This window comes from Camelus bactrianus, chromosome 7 (genome assembly GCF_048773025.1).
Source record: "Camelus bactrianus isolate YW-2024 breed Bactrian camel chromosome 7, ASM4877302v1, whole genome shotgun sequence".
NCBI lineage: Eukaryota > Metazoa > Chordata > Mammalia > Artiodactyla > Camelidae > Camelus > Camelus bactrianus.
In genome coordinates this window covers 36,743,440-36,751,863 of record NC_133545.1, presented here as the reverse complement: position 1 = coordinate 36,751,863, position 8,424 = coordinate 36,743,440, and the positions used below count along the sequence as shown (strand labels likewise).

Sequence of the window (8,424 nt, the reverse complement as noted above, 5' to 3'; positions counted from 1 at the left end):
GAAAAAAAAAATCCATGAATGGTTTTATTTTACTATTAAATGTGCAAATAACTATGATACTAACATGTTGAACTTTTTAATATTATTAGTGGACATTAATTCTCCTAACTCTTTCTGAAGTTCTTTGGGTGTCTGAACTTTTGGAGGCAGACTTTCGTGGAATGTGAGACTTGGAATCCAGTCGGGCAGTGTTTCCTGAGAACCTGCCCTGGGTGAAGAGCCCCGGTCGGCGCAGGTGCTCTGGGGATAAAGGCAAGTGCACACTCTCCCCTCCCCAAGATGACTGAGGAAGAAGGCTTCCCAGAAATGAATTACCCACGTCCCCCTGCAGAGATTATTTAACACTGTGGGGAAGAGGAGGGGTCTGCAAATAGCCTTGGGTCACGTCCTGTGCCTGATGCGAGCCGTGTCTGACAGGTTGGGCAAATTATGAAACCTTTCTGTGTCTCAGTCTCCCCATCCCTAAAATAAAAACTACAGGAGCCCCTTTGGTTTTGATGACGTGAAGCTGAGGGTGCATGGAAGGCTCCGTAGCAGGGCTCCCACCACACGGGAAACATGCCCTCAGCGCAGGCTGCTCTTTCTAGCTCAGGTGACACTTGCTTTGGCTCCTGGTTCCGTCGCCCACTCTCCATTCCTGTGACATAATCAGACGAAGATCAGTATGATGATCCTGACTGAGAAATGAGTCTTGCTTGATCTTTCGAAGGCTGCACATTTCCTCCTTAAGCACAGGCTCACTCCTGAAGGTGACACGTTGGGAGCCATGGCCAGCACACGGGGTGGCCTTCAGGGACTGGCCAAGGGGAAGACATCTGGCCCCTTCCACCGGCTTCCTTTGTTCCTCTGGGTTTATTTTCGTCCTCTGAATCTAATACCTAATGGAAGCCTGGCGCCCAAAAATAACACTAATCCAAGTACAGTTGTAAAACAACCCGCTCTTTGAAAGTCGGAGTGTCGGGGGTGAAGCCTGCAGCTCGAGGATCCCCGTTATTTTTAGAGAGAAGCCCACCCTCAAGTAATCACACTTCCTCCCTGGCCTCTGCCTCCTGGGGCCGAGTCCAGGCTGGCTGGCAGTGGTTGCATCCACCACATCCCGAGAGTTCCGCTTCCTCATCTTGGGCTCCTGCCAGCCGTCTTCCCTTAAGTCATTACCGTAGGTCATTGACCTCTTCTCCAGAAAAATGCTTTAAGAGGTTTCTGAACTTGAAACAGTTTCCACATTCGATTTTACACGGGAGCTTTAGCGTTCCCCCCTTTGGGTGGGGTGATCTAAACCCCGGCAGAGGGAGGAAGTAACCACAGGGGTACCGAGTTATGAAGTGCCCGTGGTCCTGTCAAGGAAACATTCTCCTGAGAAAAGTTGGTTTGTGCCAGATCTCATTCCCTTGGGCGACAGGGTTACTGGTCCTTGAATTAAGCATGTGCTTAGACTGACAAGAGTGAGTTAGCTGGACAAGGAGACAGGGCCCAGGGTCGGCCAGTCTGAGATGGCTTTTGTTTAGAACCTAAAATCAGTGTTCCAGCCTTGCTATGGGTGAAATCTTCTTGGCACCGCTGTGGGTAAGCGTGGGAGAGGGTGTGGGCTGCACACCAGAGAGGCAGGGAGAGGGACACTGGAGTCGCCTGGAGGCAGCTGCCACCTGGCTTGCTGAATCCCCCTCCCTCATTCTGGCCGAGGCCAGAGGTGGCACTGGTGGGGGTGAACTGTCATTTACTTTCCACAGTGAGACTTGAGCCCACACTGAAGGAGAGAGCGGAGGTCTCGGACTGGGAATGAGTGGTGACGTGGTCAGCTGCCTGGTTAGGTGTGAGCCGTCCCAGGAGGTGTAAATCTGATTAAAGCCATCTGGAGGGGCATAATAGCCCAGCAGTAGAGCACATTCTTAGCATGAACATGGGTCCTGGGTTCACTCCCCGGTACCTCCATTAAAAAAATTAATTGATAAAAAAAAATCCCAGATGCCAGTGCTGGGTCTCTGACCAGATGCGCCTTATTTTGTGTTTTCATTTTGTGACTCAAGGTTGCTCTCTTTTGTTAGGCTGAGGGAGCTTATCCTGGGGATAGCTGGGGAGATTGTGGCCAGAGACCACAGCGTTTTCTGGCTTGGGTGTCTGGGATCCTGAGGCCGTTGGTGACCTCTGCCCCACGCTCTTGAGAAGGCACGGGCGGGAGGTCAAGGTTTGGGGCGCCGAGACTTCCAGGTTATCAGAGCCCTGCAGGTTAAAATAGCTCATCTTTACAAGCTCTGCACAGGCACGTGGGGGCCTGCATCGCGTTTACAAGCAGGTGCTGGGTACCGAAGTCTCTACCCTTTTCTAAAAGCGGAGTACGTGAGCTTTGCATTGCAGATGTGATTTTTATTTTTAAACTCCGGGAGTGACGGTGTGTGAGAAGTGACGCATCCACAGCCAGCTAATCTGTATTGTGTAAAAACACACAAACCACAAATTATTTTTAAAAGGGAAGAAAGCAAAAGAACAGATGTAGCGAGCTCCTCGTGTCACATGAATCGAGGGAAAAAATCTGCACGAGGCATTTCTGAGCAGTGGCAGAGGGACAGACCAGCATGCCAGAAACGAGTGGGCAGGAAATTCTGTCCACCTGTCTCCTCTGGGGTGGCTGACACCTTTCTTTGCCTCTGATTTTCAGGCATTGATGATGTCCATCTCTACGTGCATATATTCCTTCCTTCCCTTTCCTTAAGACAAGTTGAAATGATTTTCTTGTGCACACTGAAAAGTACAGAAATCAGGAGTGTCGAGCTTGCAGTAACATCACAAGGTGATGCATCTCAACACTAGATCGTACTGGGCAAACCTGGTTTACTAAAGTCATAGACTCTCTTATAACCCAGCTCCCCATGTATGTGTGTGTGTGTGTGTATATATATATATAAATATATTTTATATATATTTATATTTTAATTAGTATTAAAATCTCAGAGTAGAAGTGATACTCCTTGGACCAGCAGGAGAACTAAATTGTGTTTCCATGAGTGTAATTAGAGACCCTCTGGATCTAGAAACAAAAAGCATCAGAGTAGGAAGAACTCCTTCCTTGTCTCGAGTTCCAGGGCTGGTGTGGCTGCATGTTCTCCCCGAGGATGAGTGATACCCTGGCGCTCCTGGGTGGGAATGGAAGGCTCCTGTCCCTCCGTCTCCCATGTGGAGCTCAGGTTGCTGGGGAGGGAAAAAGGGAGGGGCAGCCTGGCCTGGACTCCTCACCACCCCTCTGCAGGGAGTTGCCGCCTGACTCCGCCTGGCCCTCACCCTGTGTCTGCCCTGAAGAATCCCCTGGTCCAGGGTGGGAGGCGAGAAGGGCACGGAGTGCGAAGTTTGCAGCAAGGACGCTTACCAAGTCTTGGGGTGAATGCAGTGTCAGGGAACACCAAGGTCTGAAATGCCAACCAGAAGTTAGACAAAGAGGAGGTTCAGAGAACAGAGTTCCAGAGAGGGAGAAAGTGCAGAGGTTTGGAGTATGAAGGTGAAGTATGGCGGGAGTACAGAGAGGATGCTCTGGGGGGAGGGAAGTGAGGGAGAGAGGAGGCTGGGCAGGAAGGGACGGACCCCTTCAAGCATGCCTTGGGAGGCCACTGAGAGGTTTGGAGTCACCCTGAGGGTAGACGGAAGCGGTGGAAAACACAGAGGAGGGGCAGGAACACCAGTGAAGCTCTGGAGTTTTCATTAGTACATGTTGATGGAGTATGCCCTGAGGTGGCCAGAGTCCCCCTCCTAGTAGAGACTTGGCTAGAAAAGCTCCAGGGACCCCAGCCTCCAGGAGGTTCTCCCTTTGGCCCCTGTGGGGTGTTGTTTCATGTTTAGTGAGGGGCAGTCTTGTTTAGCATGTGCCCAGGAATGTGTTTGCTAGGAGCAAGTCAGGACTTAAGCCATCAGTTGCCACTGTGAGTGGGTGACCAGTAGCAGCCCAGCTTCATCCATCCTGGTACACTGTTCTTAAGGCTTTTTCCAGAATAATCATCATCTCCCTCTAAGGCGGCCTTTGGGGCCATATCATGGTGCTGTGGTTGAGCTGACAGTAAAATTCAGCCTGGGACACAACGTGAGGGGATTGGAGAGTTTCGCATGGAGCCCCTTGTCTCCACCCGAGTCCTCAGGGCCGAGCAGCCCCCGCCAGTCCTGGGACTCAGCAGTCCTTGGTTTATTTTGTGTGGCTTTTGAACTTCATATTTTGAGTCCTTTTCATTCTGGAAGAACTGTGACTACTTCTGTCGTGAGGTCAAGAAAAGATGTGAGTTCACGTATGAGGGAACTTTGGATTTCTAGTTCCACGTGGGGAAAGATGGGTTTTGACACCCGCAGCGGACATCATCTCACTGGGCATGATTCCCAGGCCCTGATCTGCTCCTCAGGAACAGCTTGGTTATTTGTGGAGCCAAGTTCACGCTCTAGGGTCAAATCTGGGTCCAGGCATGTTAAGAACTTGTTGGAGGAAGAAATCTTGGAATGATGAATGAATGAGTGAATGACTATGTGAATGAATCCAGTTCCAGCCTGAGGCACATTTTTCAAGTTGGTGATTGTCACCGCAGTAGTTCTTTTGTCGCCCCTCCCCGTTCATTCCTTGTGGCCTCCTCCGAGTTGAGTATCCCCTGGGATAGGGGCACCTCACGGACTGTCCTGGCCCCTCCTGCTGACCCTTTCTTTCTGTGGCTTGTTACCTCTGCATTTCCCCTGCATCAAAACCTAAGTGTTCTGAATTGCATTCCTGGAGCTTGTGAATACTCCGCTGAGATCTTATTCTCATGGGAAAAACCCCAGTGTGGCCTTCCAGGGATACTGTCCTAGTCCAGGGAGGGCAGATGGGACGGACTCTACATGATCGTTAGTTCTTGCTAGAGTAGTGGTCTTCAGTGTCCCTCTACTGAAGGTTCACCTGGGCATCCTTTCAGATACAGATTTCCCGGACCCACCCCCAGTGAGTCCTACTCAGCGTGCAGTGTGAGCCAGCGGTCATAATCCTTAACGGAATCCCGGGTGCTTCTGGGGCAGGTGGACAGGGTGGGTGGACAGTACACAGAGTGTCCAAGGTGGAGGGGTCCCAGGCTACGTCTGGCCTGGCCTGGGAAGAATGGTGGAGCTGATTTGGGGGATCTGCTCTGAGAGAAATGGATGGAAGAGGCGGCATTGGGTCCTAAGTCAGCCCACCTTGTCCTAGCTTGCCTAACCCTTTAGCTTAGAAGTAGACATTTTTAAAATGTGGGCATTTTATCGGAAATCCCTATGTCCCTGTGTGTGCCAGGATTTGGTATTTGATTCCAGTGGTGATTTAGGTGTGTCTTCACCTGTTCTCCAGTTACTCCACATGAATACTCATGCCTCTGGAGATGACTAAAATATTTCTTTTTGAAGCTAATGCTTCCTAAAGCCTCAGGTCGAGCTCCTGATGCAGTCTCTTTCTGACTCATTTCTTCCTTTGCCCATTTCTGTTTTCCTTTAGCGATCAGATACTGCTGGGTGCCTGCTCTGCAGGGACCTGGCCAGGTCCTGGCGATACAGTGAAGCTTGAGAGGCAGGACCCCCCTTCCCGAGTGCCACGAGCGGTTGCCCTGCTAGTGTGAAGGGTGGAGCTGACAGAGGGATACTGAGGCCCGACAGACTTTGAGGTGAGAGTAGGGCAGGGGGAAGGCATGTCTGATTTGCTCACGGGAGATAAGAGGTGGCCCAGAGTGGCCCTGACCCAGTGAGCCTGGATCACAGCCAGGCCCAGCGCCTGGCTTCCCTGATGGGATGCTGTGGGCATTGAATCCATTATCCGTCCTCACTGTGAGATTGGGGTGGGTCAGAAAAATGCTTCCCCTCCTAATGATTCAGAAAAAAAGCTGAGAAAGCCATCCGATACGGCCTGACTCTTTGATGAACTGAGTCTGTCTTGTCTCCCAGTTTTAGTTAAAGAGCTCTGATGAGATGTGTGATGCTGAGCAGGGATCTCTTTGGGTCTGTGCACCACGTGCAGGGCACTTACATGCTGGAGTGTCAAGGACCTTCCTTCTGAAGGTAAAAAGGAAGCTTTACGAGATTAGACATTCTGCCTTCCTGTGTGTGGGGACAATGTGAGTGCTAAGTTAGGTCAAGGCGAGATTTAAGATTGATGAGTGCTCTGGTCGTCAGTGTCCCTTCCCCAGGGGTCCTAGCCAGAGTTGTCTCCCTAAGCACACCTCTGCCCAGCCGCTGACTTGCTGCTGCCTGTTGTCTGAGCAGCTGGGGGTCGGGGGGTGCCCTCCTGGCTGCGCCCGGAGCTCTCTGCAATGAGGGAAGGGTCACCGGGAGGCCCAGTCTCCTCGCTGTTCCTCCAAAGCAGAAGAGCACCTTCCACATTGCTGGGGGTCTCCGGATTCCGTGCTCACCCAGCCAGCTTGGGCGGGACACACCAGCTGTGCATAACACCTTCGACCAGAATCCCGGCCCGGGAATGCAGGTTTGTCCTCGGGAGATGGGAACTCTTTTTCTCTCTGAGAAATCTGAAGAGTCTCCAGAAGTTGCAGTCTTGCCAACACTCCACACATACTGCTTCAGAGCCACTCACCTGGAGCTGGCCCTTCAGCCGTTGCTCTGTTGGCTATCCGGAAACTGAGTTGCCTTGGTTTTCCAGTATCCTAACGATATGAATTTTCTAGGAAGGGGGAGTCTATCATTATTATCATTATTATTAAAAGCTCATTATCCCCTCCCTTTAGAAGTTTAACTTTTCTAATTATTGGCACAGCCCTCGGAAGGAAGGGGAGAGGATGGGGACTTGCTGAGAGATGGCAGCAAGGGGTGTTTGTGGGAAATGAAGCCGCATGCCCAGGATTATCATAAGTAGTAATACACAATAATATTTGGGATTAGTAAGTCCATGACTTCTGAAATGTCCAGGACTCCCTGGGCCAGTTTTGCAGAGCCTTTGGGGAAAAATAAAATGAAGTGGGGAGACATCGTGCCTTTGGATCAGCCTGGGTTCAGATCCTCGTTACCCATCTCCTGCTGGGTGATGACATTTTCTCTGAGCCTCAGCCGAGAATAAGACCCCCCCCCCACTTCCAGAAGCCACTGTGCCCCCGGAATCTACAGAGGGGAGGGGCACTTCCCCTGGGGGAAGGGAGCTGCAAGCATCAGAACCTGGGGCTACGGGGATGAGCTCCCTCCCTCACCTGTACAGGGTTGTTCCAAGTACCAGCCTGACATGTGGCACCTGGAGCACCTGGCCCTTCGAAGGAATTTACTAATGATAGCCATTGTTTCTCAGCTTGTAAATCTTGAGTTCTTCCTACTTTTTTCTAAGATTTGTTGGCACTTTCTCCTGCATCACATTTCTTTAAGCATACCTGGCTTTGCTCCCAAATAAGAGCTCAGTTCTAGAAATCACTTTTGGGGAATCATAACCTGCCCATTCCAGTTTTCTAGCATGGATGCTGTGGATGCCGGGTTTGCCTTCAGAACGTTCCTGCTGGGAGGTTGACACCGAGGGCTTTATTTGGTTTGTGTTTTGGGGTTATTTTGTTGTTGTTGTTGTTGTTACTAAGATGCACAAATTTCCCAGGCTGGATTCGTGCCCCAGGAGTCTTCTGCAGCATGTCTGTTGTGACAACTAGGGGGTCAAACATGTACCCAGGTTTCTCGAGTCCTGCCTCCTAACTGCTGCTCCAGCCCTGCGGCCCTTGAACGTGAGTGTGCGCTAGAATCACCCGTTCAGACAGTGGGATGGTCTCCGAGTAACGCTCCACGGGGTGGTTATTAATTACAAAGGGGAAAGTGGCAGCTGCTTCAGAGCCCCCTGCAGACCCCACCATAGGGGACATGGCCGCCTCGAGTGTCTCCTGATATGAGGCTCCCGGAAGAATATATACAACCTCACTTCTGTGATATTTCTGCCCAAAATGCATGATCTGGATTTAATCACGAGGAGACAACAAACCAACCCAAATCGAGAGACATTTGGCAAATAAGTGGCCGATACTCTTAACATATGTCAGGGTCATGAAAGACAAAGACTCTGGAACGGTCCCAGATTGGAGGGGACCGAGGGCACTTGGTGGCTGAGTGCAGGGTGGGGTCCTGGGCTGGATCCCGGGGCAGGAAAGAAGCTTAGTGGACGCTTGGTGAAGTGCGAGTCTAGCTTGTAGAGTGTTACAGTTAAGAGTTAATAGTGTCGTGTCACTGTTAGTTCCCTATTTTTGATCATTGCACTGTGTTTTGTAAGATGCTAACTCTTGGTGAAGCTGGGTGAAGGGTCCTGGCATCTTTTCCACACTGGCGTGTGGAGCGAAGTGCTTGGGCTCCGGAACCCAAAAGGCCTGGTCTGGGTTCAGATCTTCCCTCTGACTGCTATTAGCTGAGAGACATGAGCCTCTGTTTCCTCACCTGCCCGCCTCCCGGCGTTGCTGTGAGGATAAGTGAGGCGTGTGTGACCCACTGTAGTGA

At 51.1% G+C, this 8,424-nt stretch overlaps 1 protein-coding gene across 2 annotated transcripts in view; it reads left to right on the top strand.

Annotated features, from left to right (window-relative positions):
- EEPD1 (endonuclease/exonuclease/phosphatase family domain containing 1) overlaps positions 1 to 8,424 on the top strand; it is a 100,114-nt gene that overhangs the window by 28,410 nt on the left and 63,280 nt on the right. The window lies entirely within an intron of this gene.